The 13854-nt window shown below is 44.3% G+C and overlaps 1 long non-coding RNA gene across 3 annotated transcripts in view; it reads left to right on the top strand.

Moving 5' to 3' along the window:
- Positions 1 to 315: 315 nt before the first annotated feature.
- Positions 316 to 13854, top strand: part of LOC146436321 (uncharacterized) — a 45714-nt gene continuing 32175 nt past the window's right edge. The window contains exons 1-2 of one of the 3 annotated variants that reach the window (XR_014852626.1): positions 316 to 435; positions 783 to 910. This is a non-coding gene — a long non-coding RNA (uncharacterized LOC146436321). Of the gene's footprint in view, positions 911 to 13854 lie in introns of all 3 variants that reach the window. The other 2 variants (XR_014852627.1, XR_014852625.1) reach the window with 2 other exon arrangements.

Raw genomic sequence — 13854 nt, 5'->3', positions numbered from 1 at the left:
TTATAACTTTGAATTTACGGGGATTTCCAGCAAAGATATGGGAAAAAGAATAATAATTTTTCACTAGTATACATAACAAGTTGAGCGAACAACAACGACGGCAGTAACGACAAACCAAGCCAGGAGCCCAGCCGAGCCTCCTCCCGGCTGCCGGGCCCCACCTCTGCTGCAGTTCCGGGCACAGCCGGCAGGGGCGCTGTGGGCTCCCGGCGAGGCAGGGTGATGATCCCCGCGCCGGCAGGGGGCGCTGTGGGCTCCCGGCGGGGCAGGGTGATGATCCCCGCGCCGGCAGGGGGCGCTGTGGCGCGGGCTCAGCCGTGTCTCCCTCACGCGGGGATGGCGGGCGGGCTGCATGGCGGGAGGGGCTGCACAGGAACCGCGGAGCAGCAGCTGGAATGGCAGGGCCAGGCACATTCTGGGAGGGGCAAACTAAAGGTAGCGGAAACTCCAGGGCAGTGCCCGAAGCTGCGGGGTGTCGAGTGGACATGGGGTTGTGGGTTAGAGTGTAGCAAAAAAAGCCCGAGGCGGCGGCAGAAAAGAGCGGGTCTGGACAGCAGCAGCCAGGTTTCTGCAAACAGCCCAGAGATGCTCCCTTGGGGGAAAGGGGGGGCGAGGTCCCGGGTTTTCTCCTGAGGCACCCGAATAGATGGCGAGGGTCTTTTTCAGAGATCGGGTGTTCAATAAGGTCCCAGTTCACTGGCTGTTCTTATGAGCAAAGGTGCACTGAGGGTGGAAGCAGTAAAAAGATGGAACTCTGCAGTGGCTGCAAATTCTTCCCACAGCATCTGCAGACTGGCTGTCTCTCCCTCTGACACTGAGAGCGAGAGAAAGCTAGGAGTGCAGCCCAGCCCCTCACCTGCCAACCAACACCTCACGGTATCTCTGCCCTGCCCAAGAGAAAGCCCCTCAGGTAAGAGAGTAGCCAGCTGCATCCTTCCCCCGAACCTTGGCCACTTCTTTTGCCTCTCTCACGCACTGGTCATTATCATATCATTATCACAGATGGGACAAAATTACCTGAGAGAAAGAAAAAAAAAACAAACCACAAAACCCCCAAAAAATGAACAAACAACAACAAAAACCACAAAAAACCAAAACCATGAAAAGACAAAAAAAAAAAAAAAAAGTAAAAATCATAACCTCCAACACCTCTGCAGAAGTCAATATTGGTACCTCTGCTTCAAAGGTGTGGAGAGTGGGAGAGAGGGGTTGGGAGGTTGCCATAGGATGTATAGGGAGAGGATATAGAAAATCTGACATTTTTCTGGGGAAGAACTGTCATTTTCCCTTTCAATACCCTCCAGGAGGCCACCTGTATGCCTTTCATCCTCTTCCTACTACAGAGTGGCCTTCTGCTTGATGAGATCTTGACAAGCCTGGGCTCAGAGTGTTCTTTTCAGGGCAGGTACAAGTTCATCAGTGTATACTACTGTTACTTCTTACTGTAGCATGTTGCATGTGAGTGCTGATGTCCTGGGGTCAATGCTCAGAACTTGTTCTGAATAAGCAATACTTTTAATAAATTAGGTATAACTAATGTGATTGGATATTCTGGGAGGTAAGGAGCTATCTAGCTGGGTATCTCAAATGCCTATTGCAAATATTGGCTAGACACATATTTCAATTGAGAATATCTTCCTTTCTGAGGATTTAATGTGGCTGTAATCAGACCTGCATAAAGGACAAAGCTGGACAGCACCAGCATTTCAGGGGAGAGGGAAAGTATGCCGATATGAAATCTATGAGATGCAGTGAAGGTAAGGAATCAATAACATGAGGTTTGTTGAAGCAAAGTGTGATTGAATGTTTTGACTCATTGCAATATTTACCACTTGCAATACCTTGTCCCAGATACAGGCCATGATCTGGAGTTATTCACAGGCATTTGAAAATACAGTCTCTATGAAAGATGCCATCCTAAATAAAGCTGTAGTGATGCAAAGAAAAGGAATAAGCTTTACAGACATGAAAAGAGCAAGGAAATGCTGGTTGAGAAGCAGAACCTCAGAAAAAATATCTGAGGCTGGAAACAGAGTTGCCTGTGGATTAACATCAAATGCTAATATAAAAACAAAAATGGCAAAATAACTTTCAGTGTAGAAAGGAACAGAACTTTCCTCATAACTGAAGGAACAAAAGTCCTGGTGTTCTCTATACCCCTTAGGACCCAGCATAGCAGCTAAAGGATGTGAATGATACAGGAGACATGGACTGGAGTCCCAAACTGTCATTGTATGTTACTGTCCTCCACTGAGGGGGAAATGAGTGAGGGGACAGGAGCCCAGAGAACTAAAGGTGCTTTTGCCTTTGTGCATGGTATATCTTGGAACTGCCCTTACCCTGGGAGCTTGTCTTGGATGCTCTTCTGCACATTTCACTTAGTGAAGTACCAGGTGTTCCTAACAGCTGCTTGGTGCTGATTTCTAAACCTAATTCCCATTTAATGACCCTCTGATTGGCATTGTGGGCTGAGTAGATGAATACATCCTTCTCATACTCAGTCTTTTTGCTGTTCTAGCTCCAGTGGCAGATAAGGAAAGGAAAGGAAAGTAATTTCTCACCTCCCTCAAGATAGGTGTTACAGATAACATGCTCTCCTGTATAGATACGAGAGAGGCCAGTCAAGACCTTTACACAACTTTAAATTCCTTTCCTGCTTATGGCCTTACCCTCTCTTACCTATGTGCCTTCAACAAAGATGATATTCTGGGTATCACTCCCATAATCAACCTCTTTGTACAAAAGAACAACAAAATGTAAAAGATTTGTCATGCCAGTCATATTGCCATGGGATAGGACTGAGGGCAGGATGGGAATAGCTGAACTGAAGACTAGCCAAGGAGGGATGTGGTTCTCTGAGCTGGAGAGCAGGGGCCATGCAAGAGACCAGGGATCTAGTGGTGTCATGGGGTCATCTATGTTAAAAAAATTAAAAAAAAAGAAGAAGTTAATCTGCATGAGGGGAAGTCTGATGTAGAATTAAAATCAGTTTAAGTGAGGGAGAAAATAGCCAGGGAAAGGCTGGAATAGCCACACACTGAGCTTCAGAGGCTATTATTCATCAATCTCCTTTGGCAAGTGGGGCAAGGTTGAGGGAAATATACGCCTAAAGTGTGTGTGTGCCTGTGCATTCATGTCCTTTCTCACACATGCACCCAACTATGTGTGAGTTGGGGGAGATACCAAAACCCAGCTCAGAACAGCACATCCATTCTTTGTAGTTTCCAAGAGGGTATTACAGCTGGCATTGCAGCAGCCACTGGAGTACAACACAAAACAACTGTGGTGTGCTTCTCAGCATCATGAAATCAGGAATTTAAAATCAAAACATCTCCTCACTCCTAATGATATTAGCACTCCTACTAAGTTTTGATTATTATTGAATACAGTTCTAAAAAAAGCATTTTACTTGCATTGAATTTTCTGCAGTTCTAAGGAATATCTGGGTTTAGGCTGTAAGACTTGATTTAGTTTAAATGTGAAGACAAATGAAAAAATAGAAGTGAAGCATTTAGCTGCTGTCTGGATCATACTGCAGTAGAATGCTTTCATAAGATGTTAGGTCCTCCTACAGCTAAAAAAGGTGCAGTGCAGAGAGGATACGATAGGAGCTAAGATGAATTCACCACATCTCCCTCACTCCTGCTAAGTCAGTAGGGTTCAGGCTGAGCTCTGGAAATAAAAACTGCCATCTATTTTTGTGATCAGTTGTGGATATTATACAGAGCATGAATCTAGGAAGGAGGTTACAAACCTGATAGAAAGCCCAAGATACGTTCCCTGTAAGAAATATTCCAGCAGTGGAAGGAGAGCTTGAAGGATTTTGCTTTAGGAAGGAAAGGGCTCTGGCACTGTAGACAAAATATGCAAGGGGCCCAAAACATTTCTGTATGAATGAGGGGTTCTCTGAGAAGGAACATGTCAGGTTTTCTGCCTTCGAGGCTGTGGGCTGCAGCATTTCAGTGAGCACAACCTAACTATGATCATAGCATATTTTTATTGCAACAGATCACAAGATGGTTTTTCAGCAGACATTCAATTACTGCACAAAATAGATGGTTGAGCATAAAGGGAAAGTTCTCTTTTTAGACAAAGCTACTCTTGCCTTGGAATTCCTGTAATCAGAAAATGTATTTGTAGCAGCTGGCTACTCCTGCCTCTGCAGGCTTTTTAAATCTACATCAGACTTTCAAAAGTACAGGTTTCTTAAAGTGTCCCTGAGATACTGGACTCTAATGTCAGACTAAAGTATGTAACATATTGCAGCGCAGGTAAATAATAAATAGGACCTTTTCAATGCTGTCACCTTCTTAATAGGAACACAAATAATGGTGTTCCTTTTCTGCTAAATTTATCATCCATCAGTGACTGTCAGGTGAAATTCATTGGTTATACAAGGAGTGACAATTTACACTCCCACTACCCCTTCGTCCTCGCCCTCTGCCTCCCCAGCTGTCACTGCCAGCCCGGCTCTCTGTCCTGGGAGCAGCCACCATCTTGGGGATATTTTCCAGCACCAGCACTGCCGTGGCAGAGCAGCACACCCTCTGCTGCTCTTGACACTTTGGCACAGGCTGTGCGCTTGTCAGTCACTTTCAGGCTTCTCTTAAAATTTAGCAGTGGCTCTTCTTGCCATGCTGAAGCTGCACCTCATTCAGAGAGTCATGTCCCTGTGCTTTGAAGGCCATGCTGGGATTGCCTACCTGTGCAGTTCCAAGGGGATACCCTGCTCACCTGCAAATCCATTTCTGCCCTGGAAGAAGAACCCTGTTTCGTATGGTCAGAAAATGAAAGAATTAACCCTTTCTTGGTTATTTGGTTTTGTGCACCTTCCTTTCCTCAAGTGTGTACTGGGGACACCGGGGATGTCCAAAACCTTCATGTCCCAAGCAACATTCCATTAACTTCACTACAAATCTGCCAGGGATATGGCAAACCCATGACTAAATGCAAGTGGGCATCAGGATGAGTAAGTACAATGACAGTGCTGAACAAGGCAGATCAGAAAGCAAGCCACCTGCAAGCTTCCTGTATTAAACAGTGAGGTTTTCTAAGTAGAAGTCTCCAAAAAGAGGTACCTGGAAGAGAACTACTGCAAAATCTTTCCAGTGACGGAAAATACAGAGGTTCTTGAATGCTCTCTATTGTTTGTGGAATTCAGCAGTAGAAACTGGCGTAGAGTTTGCATGGAATTAGATTAGCTGTTTAAAGTATCTCCTGCAAGCCAAATCAAACCAGATTATTCATCATAGTTATCATAGTATATATATGAGTGAGTGTGTGTGTGTGTGCCTATCACAGAACATACTGATAATATCTGGGATGTTAACATGAAAAAATATAATTGCAAAAGAAATCTCACTGCAAAGTCAGTGTTTGTGTTCAACCTGAAATATTTTGCTCTGCTGATAGACCCAACTCATGCTGAGTAGGCAGTTCTACAGCTGCTACTCTGTGTCTGCATAACTTCAGTAGTACCACAACACAGGTACAAAATGGGCTGTCTCATCTGCAGCCACCCTGAAAGACAGATTGGAAGTTCACTTGGGTTCAAGTGTCAAGGAAATTAAACTATCACAGTGTTTCCTGAGGCAGGGGAATTACAGGCAATGGTGTGGTAAGACAATTTTCTCGTGTTTCAAAGGTGACTATAAAAATGCCATCAGAGGGTTTCTGGTTTACTCTTTCTCACTTTGTATCTCAGCAGCAGAATGGCACCTCAGAAGGTGAAAACTTGTTCAATTTGTCTCTGACTGTCACCAACAATACCATTTTTGCTATCGCTGCTTATGTGACCAGATAATGGAGCTAAATCAGGGTGTTGGAAAGCTAAGAGTCAGTTTGCTGTGTTGCTGAGTCTACCTCTGTTCATTGCTACTGTACTGATTCCTCCTGGCAGAATCTCACAGAGAGTTGTTTGGATTCTTTCCTATTTAAACACATATGCAGGTAAGAGTAAATGGAATGGATTTTTATCCTGCAGAGCAAACCCATGCCTACAGAAGGGCCTTTTCTTTCTCTGATATCTAATCCTTTCCTTTGGCAAAGTAAATAATGAGACACTTCTACAGATCTGATAAAGCCCTGAGTCCCTTTTTAAATGACAGAAGATCAATACTATTACTAAATCCATTAAACAATTCTTCACACTTCAGTTGTGCTCTCTCTAGGATATATGAGAAAAAACAGAAGGGTATTTTGGCTATTGTAAAGAAAATGCATGATAAAGCCTTTTCTCATGTTCTGCTTTCTCTCCCTGGCTCCAAGCCATCTATGTCTTCCAGGCTTCCCATCCCCTGAATCTGGCTTACACGTCAGAAATAGCCAGAGATCTGGGATAGAGGAGGGATTTTGTTTTTCAGTGTCTCAAGCTGGGCTTGAATTTGTCAGTAGTATCTGGAAGTTCTGGAGGTTTTTTGGTTTAATTCTGATGACAAATTGGCTGAAGTAGGTCTCAGTTTCTGGTTTGATTTTTGATTTAGTGCCTGTTTTTTGCTGATGGTTCAACCTTCTGGTCGTCTTCATGGCCCTCCTCTGGCCCTGCTCCAACAGGTCCATGTCCTTCTTATACTGGGGACCCCAGAGCTAGATGCAGTACTCCAGGTGGGAGCTAAAGAAAGCAAAGTATAGAGGAATTCATTTTCTTCCCAAGCTAATGCAGATGAATCTTTTCCTGTGTGATTTGATGAAGAACAGAGACAGCTCTAAAGCTCCCACACTGCAAGCTGGGCTCTGTGAGTGCTGGTATGTTTTTTCAAGCAGCAATCTGAGGCAGGGAATCTCCTTCCAATTTTTAAAATCTGCTGCAGAAAGTTTTGGTGTCCACACCATGACACATCTGTGGGGAATTAGCAGCTCTGCCCATTCTTCTTGTCAAGAAAAGCAGTATTGATGTGGCGGGACAGTGCCTCCCAGTCAGCAGTAGTTACTGTTTCTAGAGCCTTATCAGAAATGTTAAGTACTAAAAGAGCTCGGGATACCGAATCCCCTTTCCCCACCAGAAATGGTCCCTCAGAATGAGGTAGTCCTTGAGTATCTCAAAGGTTAAAGGCAAAGTGTTACAATAATTCGGAAAATGAAGTATGGTACCCAACATGCATCTGTGCTTGTCCATGGCCTGATGTCACCGCCAACCTGAGAGCTCCATCTGCATCCTGCTCCCTGCAACTACTCTGTAATTATGTCTCATTGTACATCATTTTTGTTCAACAACTTGCTGGCTGTTTTTCACATGAAATGAATTATTCAGCAGCAGACTCTGTTCTTAATCCTAACAACAGCAGCAGTAATACTTCATGCTCATCGAGTCCCTTCAGAAGTGTGCTGGAAACGTTATTTGTTGAGTTCTTCTGTACTCTGCAACAGAAGATGGGGCTTGTGCAGCAAAGTGAGAAATGGGGCTCAGCACAGCTCTGTGACATGGGCTAAGTGAGAGTGCAGAACTAGGAGTGAAGTCCAGCCTCTACTGCCCTACACAATTTTCTTCCCCTCTGAGCCACTTTTCAGCACTATACCCAATCTGTCACATCCTCAGCTACTTTAATTAGCATTATTTGTTTCAGTGCCATGGGGAGATACCGATATTTGTTATGTGTTGGTTAGAGACAGAAACACTGGAATGTGCATTCAGATGCCATGACTTACCAAGCCAAGTCCTCAGCTGCACCCACTTTCTCACCCTAGGAAAGAGCAAACAGCAAGTCAAACATTCAGAATGTCTTTCTGGATGTCACTGAGCTACTCATTACCTGTTAGTACTGAATAAAAATCTATGAAGAGAAGCCAAGTAATAATCTTCATTGAAATCTGGGCAAACTTTAAGTAGCATTTTCCTTTTTCTTCTTTTTTTTTCTTCCCATCTTTTATCGTTAATTTTCATTTCTGCTGAGCATCACCTGGTTTTCCATTCATGGTCAGGTGCATGAGCTGCTAAAAAACCAAGACACACAGGAGATATGGTAATTCAAATCTATGGGCTGCACTGCCTATGACCTTTGTTTAGAAGGTTTTGAAAGAAACATGAATCTTCTGCATGACTAGGGTGTGCTGAGGAAAAAGCTTCCAAGGTGTGATGAACAGCACGTGACTTTTGTGCCATTCGTTCTTGAATGTTCCTGTCCTGCTCAGGCATTGTTAATCTGATGATCTGAATGTGCCTGACTCTGCAACATAATTTAGAAAAGCGAGGAGTTGCTTTGCATGATGAAAGACAACTGTGAGTGGTGTTCACAGCCTGTGACTCTCAACTGTGAGTGTTTTTTGTAGCTGCTAAAGCACTGCTGAGCTTCTGCAGCAGAACTTGTTAACAATACTACAGAAGTGAAAGAGGTACAGTGATTTTTCCCCACCCAAAAGCTGGTACATTATGCTGAATCTTACTTTTGCTTCTTAAAATTTGGCCACATGCATCCTTTAAAAAGCAAAGAGGCAGATCTGTTTTTTCTATGGAAAAGGAGTTGTGATATCTGATTTTGTGGAATCTGACTGTTTTTCAGTCACGTGGGATGCAATTCAGTAAGGAATGTTGGCTGCAGAAATACAAAAGGACATGATGACAACATAGAAGAAAAACTGGAATGAGTAAAAGCAGCCTGGGGTGAGACTTGAACATGAGTCAACAATGTCTGGCTAGTGCAGCAGATATGTAAGGAGGCCTATCATATGTAGGACTTCTGAAATAATGCTTCTGATCTGTTTTGTACTGGAACGCCATAGCTGGAGACCTGTCCTGCTTTCAGCACTGCACTCCAATAAAGATGTAAACCACCTGGAATAAATCCAGAGGAGAATAAGGAGAACAAGCAAGGAACCAGAAAACTTGCTGAATTGAAGAAATGTTGATATAAGCTGAAAGATCAGTCCTATAGAAGAGCCTTTCACAAAAATAATTACTTGCTGCAAAGAGAGAGACTAACTTTTTTATCATATCTACTGTAGCTGAAATGAGAAGTAATTGGTTTAAATCACTGCAAAGGAGACTTAGTTAAAACTGTAGTAAGAAGTCTCTTAACTTTTCATCTGTGAAGGCAGTGGTATTCTGTCATAGGAAGCTTTTGAAAGCAGGTTAGATAAACATCTCTCAGGAGCAGTTTAACTTGGTCTGACCTAATTGCCTTAATGTAATGGGGTGATGTACATTATCTCTTGAGGATCTTTTCAAGTCCTTTTTTCAGGGTTGATTCATGCTCAGATTTATAGTATGAGATGACATGGTTTGGTTTGGCTTGCTCATCATGAACAGAGCTGGAAGTCCCTGCAGGGACTTTGGGTTTATACTGCTGATGAGTGAAAAGGAGAGATCTCATCTTTTATTAGACAGCTGTCTTTCATTAGCTAAGTGAGTCCATCTGACATCACAAAGATGTAAACATCTGGGATCCCTAGAGCTCTACATCAGTCTATGGACTAATAACAGGTGGAGTGGGACATGGCTGTCCCAGAACACTGAAAATAAGAGGGATGTCTCTCAACAGCATATGTCTTAAAAGATTTGTTGCTTGAGAAGAAAAATTGAGCTCATTTTATAATGGGAGCCAGTACTGATAATGTTGTGGTGTTCCTCATATTTCTGTTGGTTTGAGCTTTGACTGTGTTGTGGTTTAACCCCAGCCAGCAGCCAAGCCCTACACAGCCACTTGCTCACTCCCTCACCAGTGGATCAGGGAGAGAATCAGAAGGGTAAAAGGTAGAAAACTCGTGGGTTGAGATAAAGACAGTTTAATAGGGAAAGCAGAAGCTGTTCACACAATCAGAGAAGAACAGGGAATTAACTCAGTGCTTCCCATGGCAGGTAGTTATTCAGCACCTCTGGGAGAGCAGGGCCCCATCACACGTAATGGTGACTTGGGAAGACAAGCTCCATCACTCCAAATGTCCCCCTTCCTCCTTCTCCGCACTTCATATACTGAGCATGATGTCATGTGGTCTGGAATGTCCCTTTGGTCAGTTGGGGTCACCTGTCCTGGCTGTGTCACCTCCCAACCTCCATGTACCCCAGGCTTTCTCACCAGCGTAGCCATACAAAAAGCAGAAAAGGCCTTGGCTCTGTGTAAGCACTGCTCAGCAATAACAAAAACATCTCTGTATTATCAACCCTGTGCTCAGCACAAACCCAAAACAAATTCCCATATCAGCCACTATGAAGAAAATTAACTCTACCCCAGCAGAAACCAGCACACTGTGTATGCTGAAAATTACAGGATTTTCCTGAGACTGTTGTATTCCCAAGCACTGATCTGAGAGATAAGCTGCACAGATACCTGTAAACTGCAGGTTCAGGCTCTATTCCTGTGTACAGCTTTTCTCATATGGAAGTAATTTTCCAGACATCAGTCAAATTTCCCAGATGTACAGCATGTTGAGCAGCAACCTGAGCTTGCCAGGTTGAGGTGATAACTTGAGTTTGGGTTGCTGTGACATGTTAGTTTGGTGATGCTCAAGGCAAGCTTTTCTCTTGCTCAGCCCTTCCATTTTGCTGGGCCACTGACTATTTTTCTGTGTTTATATGGAAGTCCAGGCCTGTGTGACACAACAGCAGGCAGGCATGCCTGCCACAGACATTAAGAAGTGATAAGCTGAGCTCTTTTGAGCTCCAGAAAACCTCATAGATTTTTACAGTTTCTTTCTTGATGTCTGGAGTCCTTACTACTCAGGTTTTAAAGGGCTTTTAGAAACAGAGACCTACCTCTACCTCAGGGTGACAGTGTAGTCCCAGCACCAAAGATTGGGATGGTCAAAACCTGAGAGAGTTGTTAGCAATGGGGATATGCCAGTCAGGGTGGCTTTGTCACTTCACCCTGCAGCTTGGGGAGCTGATGTGAGAGCCTGGCCTCTGGACCATGAAAGGGCCACACATCTGTTCTGCTCAGCTGATGCCAAGACCTGGCTTTTTGTGAGCACCCAGGCTCAGCCCCCATATCTCGCTCAGCTAGAGGCCATCCAAAGGAGCCCATGAAAGAGCTGGCATCTTGGCTTGGGTCCTTGGGCTCATATGCTCTCCCTGAGTCAATGCTCAGAGCCTGCCAAGAGGCAGCTGAGCCTCAAAGACAACCTACTGAATTCAGCAAGCTGTCAGTTGGATCTAATTCAGCCCCAACAAAATGCGGGAGACCCCCTCTGAGTGAGGAATATGCTGTTTGCATGCGGCCATTTCTCTAACCAGAAGTTTGTAGGTGGTAATATGAAACAGCTGGGGGGTTATCTGCTGCCAGAAGTTCTGCTGCAACCCAGTACTGGTGCCGTGTGAAGTGGAGGAAGCCTGCAGAGGCTGTAGCTCTATCACCTGCTCTTTCCAGGGAGCCAAAAAGCACAGTCCACCCTGCACATGACTTTCCCATGAGGCTGTTCCAGGCCATGCTAAGCTGCTTTCTTCAGGCTGCCATAGTGAAATGGGAATAACACTGGCAGCCAGAGTGGCTGCCAGCCATCCATTGTTGGTTAAGAAAGTGAAAATCCTTTGTTCCCAACTGTAAATTCCCCAACTGTCTTTGCTAAACGAAATCAGAGAAACACTTAGTCCATCTGTTTCATCCTGGATAATCCGAACTTGTACTTTTTTTTAGTGGTCATTAAAACACATTTTAATTTTAGTATCACAGGCTCAACAACAGTTTCCATTTAGAACATGAGTTAAAGATGCTGCTGCAGGAGGAACCAGGTGCAACTACATCTGAGTTTGGACCACTGCTGAAGCAGAAGCATTGACAGCAAAAGCTCTCCCCACCAAACTGGAACAGCAGCCTGATTTTATGGGCAACTTCGGCATAAGGGCTGGAATTTGAAGTTATCAGGAAAATACCAGTCTTGGAAAAAAGCTGTAATTTGCTTTGTTTCAGGGCTCAGAATAACTCTGTCCCCAAAACACATAATGAAGGTGGTTTACCACTTTCAGCTAGTATAGGTCCTAAAATTATGACCCTTTTGTCCCTGTGCCCCCAGCACTGATGCTGCTGTCAGGTGTTAACAAATACATCAGGACAAGGCATTTGTGCTGTCTCTTAGTTCACGATATTGCAAGCAAAACAAAGGCAAGAAAAAGGGATCAGCATTTAAAGATCCAGCAGACAGCCACTCCTGAGGTCTCCTCCTTGAGTCCTCAGGATGATACCGGCCTTCCTCCCTCTTCCTCCCTCTGTCTCCACAGAGTTAGAGCTATGGTAGGGTCTGGTTACCCAGATGCCCACATCCTACTGGGATGGGAAGACTTGCTATCAGCTCTATCTTGTATTTTTCTTACTACATTCCATTTTTCTATTTCCTCTTGCATTTCACTCCTTGTATCTCCCATTCCAAAAGCCTCTCCTCTGCTCAGGAATCAGAGCTCCTGCCAGGTCCTTCAGACTTTCAGCTATAAGTATCCATGTCTCTTTCTACTGTGTTCCTTTTCCCACCTAAACTCTCATTTGAGATACTCTCATTCTGCTTTCTTGCTCAAACAGGATCCCAGACTCTGAATTGCATGTGCTCTTACTGATTTGTCAGGAGAGTTTTCACTAAGGCTCGTTCTCACATTCAATTAAGCTCTTGCTTTCCTTGGAATACCTTCTCCTTCCTCTCTCTCCATGGGGAGCATGTGTAAACCATTATGTTCACAGCAGATTCATGGCCAGAGAAAAGCCTGCAGAGCTGGGAACTGATAACAGCAATAGTTGGCAACCAAGCATTTGCCCTGCTCTCATTTCAAGAGAATCAAGTATTCAGGAAGAACGTGTCAGGATGGGTTGAGCTAGAGCAGGTCCTGCTGTGGAATTGACTGGGCAGCAGGATGTGGTCAGGTCCAGCTCTGTATTGTACATTTCTGCCCCCAGGGCTGCACCTCATGACTCCCTCATGCACCCAGCCACAAGTACATTCACATAGGCATAGACTGAGGAGTGCCTCCAGAAATGTTGGGGAAAAAATCACTGGTCAAGATGATTTAATATTAAATATCAGTTCTGTTACTAGTAACCAAATATTTTTCCTTTTGTTTCAAAGTGATTTTTTTTCTTGGCAGAATTCTTTATAGAAAGCTGTTCTGTCATCTTCAGTGCTCATATTTTGCATTTTAGATGTCAACATTACACAATAGTTAACACCAAATCTTTACAGTACTGAGGTAAGCTGGGGTCTAATACCAAAAATGTACAGTTTCAGATTAATCACAGTTTTGATTTGAAGCTCTGACAATAGACAAGAGAACATATGCTCATATGCTTCTGTTAGCTCAGCTCTGAGGAGAAAATAGTACAACGCAGAGAGTACATGGGTGATTCACCCTTCCTCTGAGCTCATCTACCATCTCCTCTGTAGGCTGTGGTGCACAACAGGGAGTCTCTGAGTGCCCTGTGTACGGATATACAGTGCTCCTGGACATTCTGCACCTGGGCACGTGCAATCACTGAAGATCTTAGATGAGAATCCATGTTGGCCCCAAAGCCTCAGCCAAATTCCTCTTCTTATTTCCTGATGCCCTTGCCAGTTCCACCTGGCTGCATTACAAATTGTTTCCTAACCAGAGATGGGGAGTTGCCAGAGGTAGCTACCAACTGGCACAGGCTCCCCTTCCCTGCAGGCAAAATGCAGTAAAGGGGAGCCCTCTGGAAGGAGAAGTTGTGGAAGTTGGTTTTCAGAGCTGCTGCTGTGTATAAGACTTGGCTGGCAATAAACGAAGAAAGTAGGCTGTGGTAGGGCCTGTGAATCCTCTCTTGGAGAACAGCTTCATTCACCATGGCCATGGCTGAATAGTGCCATATGTGCCCCCATATCTGTCCATGTAACAACAGGTGCTTTCCGAAGGTAATTTCCTGGTCACTACCCAGTCTATTTATTTCCTTATTCCCAACCACAATTGCCACTGGAAATAGTTGCTGTAGG

This window comes from Lichenostomus cassidix, chromosome 5, assembly GCF_008360975.1.
Source record: "Lichenostomus cassidix isolate B80296 chromosome 5, HeHo_3.0, whole genome shotgun sequence".
In the NCBI taxonomy this organism is placed as follows: Eukaryota; Metazoa; Chordata; class Aves; order Passeriformes; family Meliphagidae; genus Lichenostomus; species Lichenostomus cassidix.
The sequence above is the reverse complement of the archived record's forward strand: the minus strand, read 5'-3'. Positions and strand labels throughout refer to the sequence as shown.